This window comes from Lissotriton vulgaris, chromosome 7 (assembly GCF_964263255.1).
Source record: "Lissotriton vulgaris chromosome 7, aLisVul1.2, whole genome shotgun sequence".
Taxonomy (NCBI): domain Eukaryota; kingdom Metazoa; phylum Chordata; class Amphibia; order Caudata; family Salamandridae; genus Lissotriton; species Lissotriton vulgaris.
Genome location: NC_141695.1, coordinates 359,096,063 through 359,116,017, shown reverse-complemented (window position 1 = coordinate 359,116,017; position 19,955 = coordinate 359,096,063).

Below are 19,955 nucleotides of genomic sequence, written 5' to 3'. Positions count from 1 at the left end.
GTGTTCGCTGGTCTTGTCTTTATGCCAACGTATCTTCGGGTGCAAGGGTAGGTGATAAGATATTCACAGTTATTGGTGTTGCAATTGGTGTGGCCCCTCTATGTCCACGTATGCAATGGATCTAAGTTGATTTGTTTTGTTGCATTTGTGATCTGGCATAAACCACATAAGCCACATGGGTAGTGTCCTGTGGCTTGGGAAAGGTTCCAAAGGGGACGCTGTTCTATCCTTGGAACCGCCCGAGGTCTCATTTGTATCAGCAAATCTCTGAGATTTTGAGTGCATCTTGACACAAATCGTGGGAGGGGGATGTTGAGGGAACCTGAATTAGAAATTGGCCAGTGTTTCTGTATAATTCTTTATATATGGTTAGAGTTTGGAGTGAAAGTAGTGACACCTGGTAATGTTGTCATTAGACCTGTTTTTGGGTTCTAAGAGTGCTGCCCAATGATTTATTTAGTTATTTATAGATTCTTGCCTTGTAGGGGGAGACAGTTTTGAGATTTCAAATCGGGTGTGATGTGGGTATTGCATTTAGATCCAGCAGCTGGGTTAAGGGAGGCTCTAAGGAGGGCCAACTTGGTTCTGGGTAGGCCATACAGAGTTGCATTTCCATTGCTAAGCCCGAAAATCACTAGGGCTTGGATGATCGATTTGAAGTCATCCGCAGGGTGGGAGGGTTTGATTTTTCTTAGGATTCTCAGTTGAAAGTTAGCTCATTTTGGTGGCTGAGCTGAAGTAATCCTGCATGTTCAAGTTCTTATTAAGTATAAATGCCAGAGATTTTGCAGAATCAATGACATGCGGAACACAATTGAGGGCATTTAAATGTTTTAACCAGTCATCAATGTCTAGATAATGTTTGGGGGGTAAATTAAAAGGAATTCTGTTTTGAGAGTATTTAGTTTGAGATGGTTGCACTTCAGCCAATTTTGAGGTTTTTGTAGAGCTGTTTTTAAGGGATCTAATTTCTTACAAGGAATAGATTTTCAGATACATTTGGGTGTTGTGAGCGTACATGTGATAATTGGTCCTTGAAGCTTTCAGGATTTCAGTTAACCATTCTAAGAACAGGTTAAAGAGAGTGGGTGAGAGAGAGAAACCCTGCTAAACCCCTAATGAGACTGTGTCGAGTTGGACAGGGAGTGAATAATCTTTATTACTTTAGGATCTGTAGTGGAGGAAGGAGGCAAACTAGCCTAGGACGGGACCAGAGAGCTACCTCCAGGAGGCTGTCATTTGACCATATCAAATGCTGAGATGAGGTCGAGGAGGATTAGCAGACAGGATTCATTTTGATCAAGCATTTGTAAAGCTTCATCAACAATGTGCGTGAGAGCGATTCTGTGCTGTGTCCCTGACAGAATCCAGATTGATATTGATCCCGGAGTTGGAATTTCTCAATGTGATTGCATTTTTGGATACAGACACATTTTTCAATGAGCTTAGAAATAGTGTTAGAAATCGACGGGATGCTGGAGATAGGCCGAAAGTTATTTGGATCCTTGTGGTCCCACCTTGGTTTTTTTTAAGATGGGGGGTAACATGTCCTAACTTGAGGAATTCTGGTATTGTGCCTCGACATAGCAAAACATTTACTATTTTGGACCAGAGTGGGAGCAGTGAGGTTTTAATCTCATTGAAGAGGTTCGAGTGTAGCAGATCATTGAAGTAGTTTGAGGGTTTGAGAGTAGAGAGTATCTGTAATATTGTAGCTTCATCAAAGGTTTAGAATGAGCACCACAAGACATTGTTTTTGGGGGCGTGAGGAGGACGCTCAGTCCAAACGGACAGGTGGGGGTTGCTGAGTGCAGGAGCAGGAAGGAGATCCAATGCAAGTCATTTTTACTGAAAGCATTTCTGTGAGGGGGAGTGGTTCGAGGCAAGATGGCCGCAACAAGGTTGTATAGGGTAGTCGCACATCACTCCCTCTCCCGAACATAATGCTGCTGGAGCTTTAAACTGGACATGCTGTGGATTTTTGGGCGATTTCAGGGCCGGGAAACAGCAGTCAAAGCCCATGAGCAGTGGCTACATCGAGCGATAAGCATCACTTTGAGATCGCTGAAAACACTGAAAGGCTGCTGGAAGAAATTGTACGGCAAAGCAAGTACTTACAAAGAAGCCTGGACAATGTTGCAGCGTTCAAGGCAGGATAAAGACAAAGAGAAGCCGCTTTCGACACCATCCAGCACATCAAAGGGGGTAGGACAAAAGGATAACTCAAACACTTGTGGCAATATAAAGCTGCCCCCAATGAGCAAGCGGTCGGCTGCTCTTAACAGCGCGGCAGTAAAGGCGCTTCAGAAAAAGGCTGAGAAGGAGAAGAGAACGGAGATGAAAGTAAAGCAGCCGGAGCAGGAAACTCGCGGATTGGCGCCATTAGCAAGCACAAAAGTACATCGGAATAACAGTGCCGTTAATAAGGATACTGCTCTCCGGCAACCTACTTTAACGGAATCCTTTGTTGGCAAACTCCCCGGCCCCCTCAGCCTCGGAACCACAGCAACACTAGCAGCCAGGAAACCAGGAAATCAACCCTCCGGCGTGAACGCTGACTCAGACAACACCGTCCTCGAGGATGCAGGAATCGTGATTGCTAGGCAACAGGACGGAGGAAAGACGCGCCCGGAGGGCGCCCCACACATGGAGGATATTCAGCTTCTCGAGCAGCAAGAGGTGAGCAGGCGCATGTCGGTGGGGGCAGAGGCTGTGCAGACGAGGTCAGAGAGGCCCATCAACGCACAAATGTTGGATGCGCTGCTGCAGGTTGAGGCAGGGCTTGGCAGCGCGAAGATCGCTGGATCAGATTGGGGCAGCTTAGTAGGCCTGGCATCGCAGAAAGAGCATGGAGAGGATGCTAGTGAGAAGAAAGGAGACAGAGGGGGAGGCTCTACCGAGGGGGACAAGTTATTTTCGGTTAATGAGGAATCAGATTTATCACCCTCAAGTGAAGGTGAGAGTTTCACAGAGGACTCAGAAGTAAGCCTTACGGGCTTGGGGGGTAAAAACACGCAAAAGAGAAGGAAATCTGGCGCCAGACGACTAGGGGGTGACTCCCCAGCGAGCATGAACAGGAAACTACTATGGGACTATTAAGCCACCTCCAAGGTACATCAAGAAAGTAATTACACAGGAGAGGCAACAGCAGGAGGTAGTAGTGAATCCCCCTCACAGCACGCCACATTGGACTTGTTGTTCAGCACGCTACAGCAGATGCAGGGGGAAGCGAGAGTAGAAGTAGGAGGGCCAGACAAGCAACCAAAAAGATTCAATGCTCACTCAGGAAAATCAACAAGAAGTACGAAGTAGTGGAAGAAAGAGTGACTCCGGTGGAAGAAAGAACTGGCAAGTTGGAGGATGATGTAACAGAATGGCAGACATCTAAAGTGGATCATGAGAAGGCAGTGGAAGACCTCCAATGGAAGATGGAGGACTTTGAGAACCGCCAGAGGTGCAACAACGTTAGACTTCTTGGTCTGGCGGAGGGGGTGGAAGGGCAGGATGCAAGAGGCTATGTCATTAAATTACTGAAGGGAGCTTTCCCGGAGGCGCAGTGGCAATGGGAAACAGAGGTTCAAAGAGCACATAGGTTTCCACTCACACTTAAGAAAGGGAAAGATGGCAATCAGGATATCCTGCCAAGGGCAATGTTGTTTTTTTTGGGGAACTTTTTGGCAAGGCAAGAAATCATGGACAAGGCCAGGCCAGACAAAAAAATAACACATGAGGGGGTCACGTTTTTTGCAAGGCCAGATTTTTGTCACGTGACAGTAGAAAGAAGGTGGAAGCTCAGGCAAATGATAGCACGCTTCCAAGGTCAAGGTTCAGAAGCGTATCTACTGTTCCCGGCAAGACTAAAAGTCATTACTAGAGGGCAAACTAGGATATTTTACTCAGAAATTAAGGCTACCCAGTTTCTAGAGAAACTAAAAGCTCAGGGAAGGGGGCTGAGCAGAGGGAAAGGCCCATCCACAGGCCCATAGGGAGGATACAGCATTCATTAGGCCAGTAAGGGAGAGGGGGAGAAAGCAACACTACAATCTATAGCAGCCACACATAGGTCATGCCTGACCTATTTGCCTGTAGTGGGGGGGAGGGAAGTCAGAGGGAGGGGCGAGCGGGAGGGTGGGGGATGGGGGGGAATAGTGGTGACACAGTAGCTACAGCACAGCACATGAGAACACAGGAACACTTGTATTTATCAGTAGAGAAAATAAGGGGGAAACTGGCGAGCAGAAAGGAAACATCTAGCAAATACAGATGGCATTAAGGATTGCTTCAATAAATATCTGCGGTCTCAATGATGGGGGGAAAAGGCAAAATGTGGCTGCAATGTTGAGAAGATTAACATTTGATTTAGTATGTCTCCAAGAGACCCACATCGAGGGGAATAATAAATATATGCTGGATCAACTAGATCTTGAGGTACTTGCTCATACAAAGCAAGGCACTAAGACAAGAGGGTTTGCCATTCTAGCTAAGAAAGGCGTCTTTAAAGTCATAAGGAAAAAAGAGGACCAGTGGGGGAGGTGGGTAATGGTGGAGGATGATTCAGGGGTTGGAAGATACACAATTGTTTCTATATATGGATCCATGGAGGACGAACCAGATATATTTGAATTTCTTGACTTGGAGTTACAGTTGTGACCAGAACCGGTGATCTGCTGTGGGGATTTTAATATTAATGGGCTGGGTGGGCTAGGCACAAGGTACGGGAGGGCTTATGGGGGCCGAAAGAAGAGGACATGCCAGGCTATATATAATCTAGTGCGACATAATGCATTAGCGGATATGTAGGCCCAGAATAACCCGGCAGGGACAGGCAGCACGTACTACTCTGCACCACATAGGACTGTGGCTAGGCTAGACTACTTCTTTATTTCAAGCCCACTGGTAAGCAGTAGTCAGTTGGAGAGGCTGCCAAGGCTAATGTCAGGCTACAATCCACTTGTCTTAACGATAACACTCAGTAATGTAAGGATGAAAGAGAACCCCTGGACTTTTGAGAGGGGGCTTCTATGGGAAGAAGGATATTTTAACCATAAGCAAGATTGGATCGCATTTGTTGGGGAGACTAATAGGGGAACAGCTCCTCCAGGCACTACCTGGGATGCATTTAAGGCTGGAATCAGGGGGGAAACCCTGAGCTATACTTTACATAGGGATAGGCAGGAGAAGACTTTGCTGGATTCGAAAATTAAAGACTTGGCATGCTTAGAAGATCTCCTCGTTGGGGCTATAACAAAGCTTGAGCCTCTGGAGGACATATTATTAAAAATTGATATAACCAGAGCAGAGGCTAGTGAAAACATAGCTAGAAAGGCGGCAAGGAATTACCGCTCCAAAAAAGAAAAATGTTATGAGTACAACGAGAGGGTAGGCCACCTACTAGCATTTCGAGCAAGACAAAATCTGGCAGCGGGGGAAATAAAAGAAATTAAGGATGGTTTAGGTGGGGTTTTGGAATAAGGTAGAAGTCGTTAGGGAGGTGTTTAGGAAATGTTATGAAACCTTGTACGATCAGAGCCCTAAGAACTCAGACTTCGAAATTAAGGACTACTTGGCAGATATACCACATCCAGTATTAAAAGAAGAGGGGAATGTGGGGTTAGATCTCCCACTCAGGTTACAGGAAATACAAGCAGCAGTGAGCAACCTTCCCTCAGGGAAAGCTACAGGCCCGGACCAGAATTTTATAAAACATTCTGGGACACCCTAGGGAAAGATATGCACGAGACCCTTAGGCAGGCACAATTAGGGCACTCAGTTCCACAGTCATGGGCAGGGGCAGACATTATAGTTCTACTTAAGAAGGATAAGCCCCCATTAGAACCGGGGTCCTACAGGCCGATCACGCTGATAAACGCAGATGTCAAACAAAATTCTCAATCATTGGCACAAAGATTAGGTAGGGTTATAGAGAGCCTGGTTAGTGCCACACAGCATGGTTTCATCCCACGGAAAGGGACAACCCAACATACAAGACAAATGATTACCCTGCTGGATGCCGCAGGAGTTGCAGGAGACCCTGTCACGGCCATATTCCTGAATGCGGAGAAGGCCTTCGACAGGGTCACCTGGAACTACCTGTGGAAGGTTATGGAATGGTTTGGTATTGGCGGTGGATTTATCACTGCAATACAGTCTTTGTATGTGGCCCCTACCGCTAGGGTAAGAATTAATAAAGGCTACACAGAGGGAGTGCAGATAAAACGTGGGACAAGACAGGGGTGTCCAGCCTCACCTCTCTTATTCGCCCTGTACTTGGATCCTATCTTACGAAGGTTTGCTGGCAATAATAACATCATCCAAGTCATAATGAATATTAGGGAATATAAGGTTTTTGCCTACGCAGACGATGTGGCAATCCTTAAACCAGATCCAGGGGGAGCCATTGTGGAAATTGAACAGGAGGCTATGAACTTCGGGGCTGTCTCAGGGTACTCGAGGGATCAACAAGGGAAAAACGCAGATCGTACAAAATAGCTTTACATCATATCAGGATACCAGGGTAATACCCGCAGCACTTTACTTAGGAGTTAAAGTAACTACTGACTTAGATAGGCTGGTGGAGCTAAACATGGAGCCCTTATTAGCAAAGGTAAAGAAAAACACGGAAAGAATACATCATTTGCATTTAACTTTGATGGGCCAGATAAATGTCATCAAAATGATTACATTCCCCAAATTTTTATACATTTTTAGGGCCATACCACTATTTTATCATCACTTTTGGTTTAACAAGTTGGAATTGATAATCAATAGGTTTATTTGGGCACAGTGTAAAACTAGGAGAGCATATCTCCTTCATAGGCTGCAGATCGTGCAGAATGCCGCGGCCAGGCTGATCTGTAAGGTTCCCTTTCGACACTCCATCTCACCCTTTTTGATGAAATTGCATTGGCTCCCGATCTCTGCTCGTGTCCAATTCAAGGCCCTGGTACTTGTTTTCAGGGCTCTGCACGGAAAAGGCCCCAAATACCTCAGAAATAGACTAAAACCAGTCCTCTCCTCTCTTAATCTCAGATCCAACCACCTCCGTCTCTTACTCCCCCCCAGATTTCGACTGGCGAGTAAAGGTGGTAGAGCTTTTGCTGTGATTGTTTCAAAACTGTGGAACTCTCTCCCTATTAGCCTCCGTCTCATTGACACCGAATCTCAATTCAGGGGCAAACTAAAGACCTTCTTATTTTCTGGCTGCTAAAGTATACCTTCAATCTGCAATCTTAGCGCCGGGACACCCCCGTTGGGGGTAGCTGTGCGCTTAACAAATGTCTATATATATATATATATATATATATATATCGACACATGACGCTCCCGGGAGAAAAAGGGGGCTGGGGGGCCCCTGACTTTAGGCTTTATTATTGAGCAACGGCCCTGCAGTACTTTCGGGGGTTGATAGGGAGTGGAGGAACGGGTCAAGGGGTTAATAGTCTTCCCCTCACAAATGTATATATTGCACTGTTGGGTGGGGATGCAGAGAACGCTTTCTTAAATGATATTGATTTTAGTTATTTTAAGCACACAAGGTTCAAGACACTAAAAGCAGCGTACACTATTTGGAAGGCAGTCGCAAAAAAGCTGGGCCTAGGAAGATATAATAGGTATATTCGACTATATACAAACCATTTACTCCCAGGGGATATCTTTAGGGACACAGTCATGAGGGAATGGGAGAACAAGGGTATTAAGAAAGTAGGGGGATCAGTGTGACCAAGGGGGCATTCTCCAGTTCCAAGAGTTACAAACAAAATGTAATCTTTGCGGTAGGAGCTTTTTTTAAATATCTGCAGGTGAGAAGTTATTTCGCAAATAAACAGGGAGGTCCACTAGGATTTGGCCACTGTCGGATAATGGATTATATAGAGCGCTGTGGTCAGTGCACAATTCGACAGCTATATGCAGAATTATGCATGCTCAAAAGTGATGATAGGGATAAATTTGCCATAAAGTGGGCAGAGAAAGTAGGTGCCCCCCGTGAGGGTTTACAGGTTTCTTTGGACTTGGGACGAACTGTCTTATTTTCAGCAACGTTACAAGCACAGCATTACAAGACGGTGTACTCACTTTACCACACCCCCGCCAGAATAGCACAGTGGGGTGGTACCTCTGGAATAACTTGCCCGCGCTGCGATGCAAGCAGCGCAGATATTGTCCACGTTTTCAGAATGCCCACAATTGTATTCGCTAAGAGTGACAATTGAGAAATTTATGGAAGGATCATTGGGGGTTAAAGCGGTAATGTCACCTGAATTAATAATGCTTGGGGTGATGGGTGGGGCAGAGGGACACCCTAGGGAATTCCTATTCCTGGCCATGGCCGTCTATCGAATTTGTATTCCAAAGGCGTGGCTTGACAGAGCTCCGCCTACTTTTCAAATCTGGATTGCTAGGCTACTCTCTAGTTATAACCTGGAAAAAGCAATCTATGACAGAAAAGGGCGCAGAGCTAGGGCACTCGGTGGGAAAATATGGCGACCTGTAGAACGATGCAGAGAATGGCTGGTTACAGGTGGGGCGTCTGCAGGTGAACTTATACAGACTGTATAGTAGTAGGCATTGGGAAGCTATTAGGGGGTATAGTTATTTCCATACATGTCTGAATTGGATCCGTGAGAATGGCAGGGTAAAACAACTCTGTCAATAACACTGTTATGATATGTAAAAGTATTTGTAAAGCGCAACTTCCACCAAACGGTTTCTTGGCGCTGTGAGCGTGTGGAGACAGATCGGAGGGGGACTTAGTTGTGTGCTTTGCGGAACAGATGGGTTTTAAGAAGGGACCTAAAGTGGGGGTAGGAAGCAGTAAGCCTAAATTCTAAAGGGAGTGCATTCCAAAAGGAAGAGGCCAGGAAGTAGAATCTGAGCCCACCATGTTTCTAACGCCTGAAAGCAGGGATATTGAGTAGGGCAAGATGAGAAGAACGGAGATTGCGGGGGGGAACATAATGATGAAGAAGAGAAGAGATGAAAAGAGGACCAAGGCCAGCTAGGGCTTTGAAGATAATACAGCCCAATTTGAAATAGCAGCGTTCTGCTACCGGGAGCCAATGGAGGGTATTCAGGAGGGGGCGCACATGCTGATGTCTGGGCTGATGGAAAATTAGCCGTGCAGCTTGATTCTGAACCAGCTGGAGGCGGTTCAATTGATAGGAGGGAATGCCGGCATAAAGAGTTGGCGTAATCAATTCTGGAGATAACCAACGCCAAAAGGGTCAAGGTGAGGGCAGAGGTGGTGAGGAAACGCGCAATTTTTCGAATTTTGCGTAGATGAAAAAAAACTAGAGGAAACCACAGCATTGGGACCTCCAGGGGTTAGAGGCACACCCGATAAGAACTAGTTCGGTCTTATCGGGGTTACGTTTAAGGTGGTTTGCCCTCATCCAGTCACTGATGTGGCAAAGGGTAGACTGGAAATTATAAACAGATTGGTCTGAGGGGTTAATGTCAAAGATCAGCTGAATGTCATCCACATAATTGAATGCGGTGACATTGCTGTTTTGTAGGGACTGGATAACGGGGGTCAGGTATAAATTAAAAAGGAGGGGGGAGAGAGAGGAGCCCTGTGGGACACCACATGTCATCCCAACTTTCTTCGCAGAGAACTGGGAGAGACGAACGGCCTAGTAGCGGTTACTCAAAAAGGAGCGAACCCAGTTGAGGGCCGATCCCTGGATGCCAGCCTCCCTGACACGGTCGATCAAGATCTTATGGTCAACCGTGTCAAAGGCGGCCGACAAATCCAGGAGTACCAAGGCCTGATTGATGTTAGATTCGGCTCCCCTCCGCAGGTCCTCCATCACTGAAAGAATGTCCGACTCAGTGGAGTGGGCGGGTGTGAAGCCCGCCTGTTGGGAATCGACTTACTGTGAGCGCTCAATGAAGAGGCTCAGGGAGTTGGTGACATGGGACTCAATGATTTTGCTGAGATAGGGGAGTAAAGAAATAGGAGTAAAGAAATAGGGCGAAAATGACTCATGACTGAGGGATCTGCGTTGGGTTTTTTGAGGATAGGTACCACCTCTGCAATTTTAAAAGAGCTGGGAACCAGGCCCCGTTTGAGGGAGTCATTCAACAGTGTCAGGGGGGGAGAAGGGCAGGCGGAGAAGGCCTCGCGTAAGACATGAGGAGGGCAGCAATCGGTGTGATCACTTGGGGATTGGGGGTACATAGGGTGAAGGCGGGAGGGAGGGGGTCGGCAGTGGCAGGGTGGCAGATGCTATGTTTAATTTTTGTTGTTTTATCAATAAAGACTGATTTAGGGAGTCGCAGAGCTCCTGGGAGGGGGGTCTAATGGTTACCCTGTCTGGGTGGGATAACTCCTCAACAATAGAGAAGATGTATTTAGCTTTAGAGGCAGAATCAACAATCTTCTTTGAAAAATAACATACAATTGGTAACCCAGGTCAGAAAGGGCGCTCTGCAAATAAGGGTGAAGTAAAGTTCCCAAATATATGTATCGGTGCTCAAAGGAAGGGTGTGGTCACCAACACCCTACACAACCTAACCAGTAGGTCTACTAAACAAATTGATTTTCCTGAGCACTCACAGTCTGTATAGTTCAAATATCAAAGATAATAGTATTTCCAATACATCCAAAGCAGCCCCAGGTGGGTAATCCAAAATGATATATCAAAAAGTCCTTCAGATCATGGATTTTTATTTTTCACTTCTCTTCAATTTCAAATCCTCCACATTCCATGTACAGATGTTATAGGATTTATTCATCCAACACGTGTTTCGTCTCGTATATTATTTACACAGCGACTTCATCAGGGCTGAAATCATAATACAAATACAAATAAACATCACTGTAATTCATTCGAACTGGCATATAATATACTAGTTCCTAGAATCCCGTGATGAGCAGAAAGAAAGAACCCAGCAGGAAAATACCAAGAAGATCATACACCCGATATGTGCACGTCTTCAGTAAGCCACCACCAGATTATATACATCACTTCCATACTCTCAATCCAAAATAATAATCGCGTGTGATATAAATCCTCATTGTATTGAAGATACTGTCAAAACAATTACGCCACACTTGGGATCAACTATCTAATGTCCCTATATTATGGACGGTCTGCCCCATATTGGGTAATATCCGTAATTTAAATTAGTTAGTCACACGTACTACCATCTCTTGTTTAGTAGAGTGATATAAACTCTTAGTCACCACCCAGTGTCAAAAGTGACTGTACATTTATTTACAAAAATTATTACGAAGAGGGTGTTTACCGTAATCCCAGTATTTTTGAAATGCTCGCAGTTTGAAATAATCTCTTTCCTCAGTACTTCAAATTGTGAAGTATGAGACCCTGCAAGTATGAGACTGCTTTGGATGTATTGGAAATACTATTATCTTTGATATTTGAACTATACAGACTGTGAGTGCTCAGGAAAATCAATTTCTTTGAAAAATAGGCAGTTTTTGCTTGCTGGATGGCTAATTTGTACTGTTTGAGCTGGGACGTGAATGCCAACTTATTGTCAGCGGCATAATCACGGCGCCAACACCGCTCAGCTTGTCTGAGTCTGAGCTTCTTCTCTTTAAGTTCTTCAGAGAACCATCTTTGTGCGTCGTGGGGACGCTTGAGTATAACCTGTCTGAAAGGGGCTACGATGTCACAAGCTGAATCAAGCCAGCGATTTAGGCCGGAGGCCTGGGCATCTAAGGAGTCACAGTCAGGGGGGGAGAGGCTTTGAGCAAGGATATGAATTCGCTAAGGTCAGCTTTATTCCAATTCCTGGCTGAGAGGTTGGTCTCAGGTGTCCGAGTGATGTTTGACCCAATAGTCAAAGAAAAAGTAATGATGAAATGGTCCAACCAAAGGCAGGGGAGGATACAGGGAGTGGAGATATCTAGGTTGATAGTCCATACCTGGTCCAGTATGTGGCCTTTTACATGGGTGGCCGATTTGATATGTTGGGAGCAGTTAATGCCTGTCAGAAGATTAGTAAAGGCGAGTGAGCACGCACTCTCTTTGTCATTGGAGGGCCAGTAGTTGAAATCTCCCAAAATTAAAACAATGGAGTTGTTGATGACCAATTGGGAGAGCATGTCACCAAACCTGGATGGGAAGTTGGGCATGTACTGGGGGGGGGGGGGGCGGTAGACCATGAAATGAAATGAAATGAAATGAAATGAAATGAAAAGAATCTTACAACGCGCGACTTAGCCCCAAGGCGGTATACACCTGTTACAACGCATTTGTATTCAGACACATGTATAGTTAGCATTCACTGCTGCAATATAAGTGCATTATGGAACATGTAGTAATTTGAACATAGTGTATGTTTTAGATACATGCTATTGTGCTGAACCAACAAATACATGTTTTGTCAATACAACTCAAAAACAAAAAAAGTAATTGTAAGTTTCTTCTACACCACATACAACACTGTGTACAGCACACAGAAGGGGCTAAGTCTGAAGGAGGTGATGCCACTCATATGGATGAGTAAACAGAAGAAGTGCAAATACTGTGACTGATTTACCAGACCACAACCAACTAAATTGGAATCCAGACTAACAATGATTCAATTGCTAGTCGGTTTTAGAAATGAATCAAAAGTATTTATTTTTATATTTAGATATACCTTATTTTTTGTATAGACAAACAGACATTGACAAAATACTTTTTGTATTTATATATATATGTAAAAAAGACAGACAAAAGATAAGCGATAATAAATTGCAAAGTAGGACAAGCAGTCCGTGCTGTGAACATCAACTTTCACGCATCAATCATTCCACATTCACACTCACATTCTTTCCATACCAAACATTGTGCATGTGAAATAAGACAAAGGAGGTCAGGCTAGCAGAGTCAAGAGTAAATCAAAGGTAACACAAAAATGCTGAAAAAATACTTAATATCACAACAATTATATGACAACCGTAATATATACAATTCCTTTCTGACCAAAAAACCTAACAACAAAAGGTACACAAGGTCGACGCGTTTCGAATCGGACCCTTTGTCCGATTCTCATCAGGACCAGAGAATCTGAAAAAAGGAAAAAATTTCCTTTAGTATATTTATGCTTAAAGAGTGAGAACAGCGACCAAAAAAGCCAAACATAGCCTCCTACCTGTGTGTATTCAGTGTTAAGTCACGGAGGTTGCTGTGGACAGAGAGTTAGCCTATGGTTAGTACTGTGTAACAAGCCTGCAGTCGTCTGAAAGGGTGACAAATGGAGGGCATACAGATAAAAAGAAATACCTGTATCAAGTGTTTTGAACATCCGATGTTAATTCCAAAAAAGGGGGGGACTGCATGGAGTTAAAGTCGTCAGGGAGCCATCGTGAAAAGGCGTTTATAAATGAAGGCTGTGAACGTGAAAAAACAAATGCATCATAAGTTGTTTACATTGGGGTGGAAGGAATCATTCGGCGAGTCCACTAGGATCGTAATGAATAGCATAGTACCTCTGGAGTGTAGAGAATAGCTCGGATTCCCGTTCAGATCGCTTGTATGGGCTGGCCGATCAGTGATTCAGCGCCGCTTACTGAAAGAAAACCCGGAAGCACGCGTTAGTTATTAGGCTCGGGAATTCAAAAAACAAACATCGAGCAACGCGGCGTGGCGTAATTACCTTGAAAGAGCTCCACTCGCAGAGTGTACCGGGACGTCTCTTAGCGTTGAAGTCCGCCGGTCATCATGTTCTGGATGCAAACAGGAACAATAAATGAAGGCGCGCGGGACGCGAGATTTCGGTCACATGGTCTCAGAGGGAGTTATGGGAGTTGAAGTTTCCAAGTAAAAGTTGGATGAACCGCGATACATATTAGAGTACTCGAGAGACTTCCGAAAGTTCGTTTAACCCATTTAAGACCGTATTGAATTTTAAGATAAGGGTAGCTTCCCGTTGACACAGTTTTTCTTCAATGTCGCCGCCCCTTATGTCTAGATCCAGTTTTGACAACACAGTCCATTTAATGTCCTGTTCCGTGTGTCCAGCAGCAGTCCAGTGGTTGACAAGTGGTGCATTCGCAACAGCTTTTTTCACTCTTGATTTATGTTGGCAGATGCGCTGCCTAATTTCCTGAGTTGTTTTGCCAACGTACAGTTTTTGGCAGGGACATAAAATTCCGTAGACAACATTTCTAGATTTACAGTTGGTAAACGTCTGGTGTCTCCAAAATATACCATTGTAGGAAAAAACATCACCCTCAATCGTTTTGTCGCAGCACACACAGGTGCCACATTTATGATGTCCCCGTATGGGCTGTAGGCCAAGTAGATTTCTTAGTGTAGGTGGTTCCTTTAAGGGGACTGCTGCACGAACTAGAAAATTGGCAATGCTTTTTTCTTTTTTAAATGCAAACAGTGGTGGTTGGAGTAAGCTATCTTCGAGGTGTCTCACTAAGTGCCAGTTCTGATTGATGGCTTTTTTAAGTTGATTTGCATGTGGGCAAAATGTCGTTACACATACTGTTCTTTCGAGATTTCGCTTCTTCTTTTTCTCCAGCAGGGTCTCACGTGGGGTCCACCATGCTCTACGCATGGCATTCTTGAGCAGTTTTTTGGGGTACCCGCGTTCCAGAAGACGTTCCAGCAGTTTTTGAGCGTGATCAAAATATTCGTCTTTTACTGAACAATTCCGCCTGATTCTTAAGAATTGGCCAAAAGGGAGATTTTGGCGAAGATTTCTCGGGTGATTACTGGTGAAATGTAAAGCCCGGTTTCGGTCAGTTGTTTTCCTAAATAGTGTTGTCGCCAAAGTCCCTTCTAGTGCATAGACTTTAACATCAAGGAAGGTGATTTGATGCTTGTTGTAATTGATGGTAAATTTAATGTCCTGAGTGCGTCCGTTCAGCCATTCCAAGAAATGTTTGAGGTGTTCTTCTGTTCCATTCCAAATAAAAAATGCGTCATCAATATAGCGCATGTAATGACTGATACATTCCTTGAATGGATTGTTGTCCGTGATGAATTTAGCCTCAAACAGGCCCATATACAGAACAGCCAATTCTGGAGCAAAGGGGCAGCCCATGGCCACCCCTTTGATTTGGTAAAAGAAATCAGATCCAAACATGAAAAAGTTTTTTTGGAGTGCTAATTTGGCCAGAGAGATAATAAAGTCTGTGGGCACTCTCACTGGTTGTTCCCTGTTGTTTAAAAAGTAACTCAAGGCCTCGAGTGCTTCTTCTTGGGGAATCTGAGTATATAGGGCGACCACATCCATTGTGACAAGCAGTTGGGTGGTTGGATCAAACATAATGTTAGTAAGTCTGTTAAGGAATGCCGTGGTGTCTTGTAGATGAGCTGGAATTAAGGCGGTGAAGAAGAAGCACTCGAGTCATTGTATTGAAGATACTGTCAAAACAATTACGCCACACTTGGGATCAACTATCTAATGTCCCTATATTATGGACGGTCTGCCCCATATTGGGTAATATCCGTAATTTAAATTAGTTAGTCACACGTACTACCATCTCTTGTTTAGTAGAGTGATATAAACTCTTAGTCACCACCCAGTGTCAAAAGTGACTGTACATTTATTTACAAAAATTATTACGAAGAGGGTGTTTACCGTAATCCCAGTATTTTTGAAATGCTCGCAGTTTGAAATAATCTCTTTCCTCAGTACTTCAAATTGTGAAGTATGAGACCCTGCAAGTATGAGACTGCTTTGGATGTATTGGAAATACTATTATCTTTGATATTTGAACTATACAGACTGTGAGTGCTCAGGAAAATCAATTTCTTTGAAAAATAGGCAGTTTTTGCTTGCTGGATGGCTAATTTGTACTGTTTGAGCTGGGACGTGAATGCCAACTTATTGTCAGCGGCATAATCACGGCGCCAACACCGCTCAGCTTGTCTGAGTCTGAGCTTCTTCTCTTTAAGTTCTTCAGAGAACCATCTTTGTGCGTCGTGGGGACGCTTGAGTATAACCTGTCTGAAAGGGGCTACGATGTCACAAGCTGAATCAAGCCAGCGATTTAGGCCGGAGGCCTGGGCATCTAAGGAGTCACAGTCAGGGGGGGGAGAGGCTTTGAGCAAGGATATGAATTCGCTAAGGTCAGCTTTATTCCAATTCCTGGCTGAGAGGTTGGTCTCAGGTGTCCGAGTGATGTTTGACCCAATAGTCAAAGAAAAAGTAATGATGAAATGGTCCAACCAAAGGCAGGGGAGGATACAGGGAGTGGAGATATCTAGGTTGATAGTCCATACCTGGTCCAGTATGTGGCCTTTTACATGGGTGGCCGATTTGATATGTTGGGAGCAGTTAATGCCTGTCAGAAGATTAGTAAAGGCGAGTGAGCACGCACTCTCTTTGTCATTGGAGGGCCAGTAGTTGAAATCTCCCAAAATTAAAACAATGGAGTTGTTGATGACCAATTGGGAGAGCATGTCACCAAACCTGGATGGGAAGTTGGGCATGTACTGGGGGGGGGGCGGTAGACCATGAAATGAAATGAAATGAAATGAAATGAAATGAAAAGAATCTTACAACGCGCGACTTAGCCCCAAGGCGGTATACACCTGTTACAACGCATTTGTATTCAGACACATGTATAGTTAGCATTCACTGCTGCAATATAAGTGCATTATGGAACATGTAGTAATTTGAACATAGTGTATGTTTTAGATACATGCTATTGTGCTGAACCAACAAATACATGTTTTGTCAATACAACTCAAAAACAAAAAAAGTAATTGTAAGTTTCTTCTACACCACATACAACACTGTGTACAGCACACAGAAGGGGCTAAGTCTGAAGGAGGTGATGCCACTCATATGGATGAGTAAACAGAAGAAGTGCAAATACTGTGACTGATTTACCAGACCACAACCAACTAAATTGGAATCCAGACTAACAATGATTCAATTGCTAGTCGGTTTTAGAAATGAATCAAAAGTATTTATTTTTATATTTAGATATACCTTATTTTTTGTATAGACAAACAGACATTGACAAAATACTTTTTGTATTTATATATATATGTAAAAAAGACAGACAAAAGATAAGCGATAATAAATTGCAAAGTAGGACAAGCAGTCCGTGCTGTGAACATCAACTTTCACGCATCAATCATTCCACATTCACACTCACATTCTTTCCATACCAAACATTGTGCATGTGAAATAAGACAAAGGAGGTCAGGCTAGCAGAGTCAAGAGTAAATCAAAGGTAACACAAAAATGCTGAAAAAATACTTAATATCACAACAATTATATGACAACCGTAATATATACAATTCCTTTCTGACCAAAAAACCTAACAACAAAAGGTACACAAGGTCGACGCGTTTCGAATCGGACCCTTTGTCCGATTCTCATCAGGACCAGAGAATCTGAAAAAAGGAAAAAATTTCCTTTAGTATATTTATGCTTAAAGAGTGAGAACAGCGACCAAAAAAGCCAAACATAGCCTCCTACCTGTGTGTATTCAGTGTTAAGTCACGGAGGTTGCTGTGGACAGAGAGTTAGCCTATGGTTAGTACTGTGTAACAAGCCTGCAGTCGTCTGAAAGGGTGACAAATGGAGGGCATACAGATAAAAAGAAATACCTGTATCAAGTGTTTTGAACATCCGATGTTAATTCCAAAAAAGGGGGGGACTGCATGGAGTTAAAGTCGTCAGGGAGCCATCGTGAAAAGGCGTTTATAAATGAAGGCTGTGAACGTGAAAAAACAAATGCATCATAAGTTGTTTACATTGGGGTGGAAGGAATCATTCGGCGAGTCCACTAGGATCGTAATGAATAGCATAGTACCTCTGGAGTGTAGAGAATAGCTCGGATTCCCGTTCAGATCGCTTGTATGGGCTGGCCGATCAGTGATTCAGCGCCGCTTACTGAAAGAAAACCCGGAAGCACGCGTTAGTTATTAGGCTCGGGAATTCAAAAAACAAACATCGAGCAACGCGGCGTGGCGTAATTACCTTGAAAGAGCTCCACTCGCAGAGTGTACCGGGACGTCTCTTAGCGTTGAAGTCCGCCGGTCATCATGTTCTGGATGCAAACAGGAACAATAAATGAAGGCGCGCGGGACGCGAGATTTCGGTCACATGGTCTCAGAGGGAGTTATGGGAGTTGAAGTTTCCAAGTAAAAGTTGGATGAACCGCGATACATATTAGAGTACTCGAGAGACTTCCGAAAGTTCATTTAACCCATTTAAGACCGTATTGAATTTTAAGATAAGGGTAGCTTCCCGTTGACACAGTTTTTCTTCAATGTCGCCGCCCCTTATGTCTAGATCCAGTTTTGACAACACAGTCCATTTAATGTCCTGTTCCGTGTGTCCAGCAGCAGTCCAGTGGTTGACAAGTGGTGCATTCGCAACAGCTTTTTTCACTCTTGATTTATGTTGGCAGATGCGCTGCCTAATTTCCTGAGTTGTTTTGCCAACGTACAGTTTTTGGCAGGGACATAAAATTCCGTAGACAACATTTCTAGATTTACAGTTGGTAAACGTCTGGTGTCTCCAAAATATACCATTGTAGGAAAAAACATCACCCTCAATCGTTTTGTCGCAGCACACACAGGTGCCACATTTATGATGTCCCCGTATGGGCTGTAGGCCAAGTAGATTTCTTAGTGTAGGTGGTTCCTTTAAGGGGACTGCTGCACGAACTAGAAAATTGGCAATGCTTTTTTCTTTTTTAAATGCAAACAGTGGTGGTTGGAGTAAGCTATCTTCGAGGTGTCTCACTAAGTGCCAGTTCTGATTGATGGCTTTTTTAAGTTGATTTGCATGTGGGCAAAATGTCGTTACACATACTGTTCTTTCGAGATTTCGCTTCTTCTTTTTCTCCAGCAGGGTCTCACGTGGGGTCCACCATGCTCTACGCATGGCATTCTTGAGCAGTTTTTTGGGGTACCCGCGTTCCAGAAGACGTTCCAGCAGTTTTTGAGCGTGATCAAAATATTCGTCTTTTACTGAACAATTCCGCCTGATTCTTAAGAATTGGCCAAAAGGGAGATTTTGGCGAAGATTTCTCGGGTGATTACTGGTGAAATGTAAAGCCCGGTTTCGGTCAGTTGTTTTCCTAAATAGTGTTGTCGCCAAAGTCCCTTCTAGTGCATAGACTTTAACATCAAGGAAGGTGATTTGATGCTTGTTGTAATTGATGGTAAATTTAATGTCCTGAGTGCGTCCGTTCAGCCATTCCAAGAAATGTTTGAGGTGTTCTTCTGTTCCATTCCAAATAAAAAATGCGTCATCAATATAGCGCATGTAATGACTGATACATTCCTTGAATGGATTGTTGTCCGTGATGAATTTAGCCTCAAACAGGCCCATATACAGAACAGCCAATTCTGGAGCAAAGGGGCAGCCCATGGCCACCCCTTTGATTTGGTAAAAGAAATCAGATCCAAACATGAAAAAGTTTTTTTGGAGTGCTAATTTGGCCAGAGAGATAATAAAGTCTGTGGGCACTCTCACTGGTTGTTCCCTGTTGTTTAAAAAGTAACTCAAGGCCTCGAGTGCTTCTTCTTGGGGAATCTGAGTATATAGGGCGACCACATCCATTGTGACAAGCAGTTGGGTGGTTGGATCAAACATAATGTTAGTAAGTCTGTTAAGGAATGCCGTGGTGTCTTGTAGATGAGCTGGAATTAAGGCGGTGAAGAAGAAGCACTCGAGGCCTTGAGTTACTTTTTAAACAACAGGGAACAACCAGTGAGAGTGCCCACAGACTTTATTATCTCTCTGGCCAAATTAGCACTCCAAAAAAACTTTTTCATGTTTGGATCTGATTTCTTTTACCAAATCAAAGGGGTGGCCATGGGCTGCCCCTTTGCTCCAGAATTGGCTGTTCTGTATATGGGCCTGTTTGAGGCTAAATTCATCACGGACAACAATCCATTCAAGGAATGTATCAGTCATTACATGCGCTATATTGATGACGCATTTTTTATTTGGAATGGAACAGAAGAACACCTCAAACATTTCTTGGAATGGCTGAACGGACGCACTCAGGACAT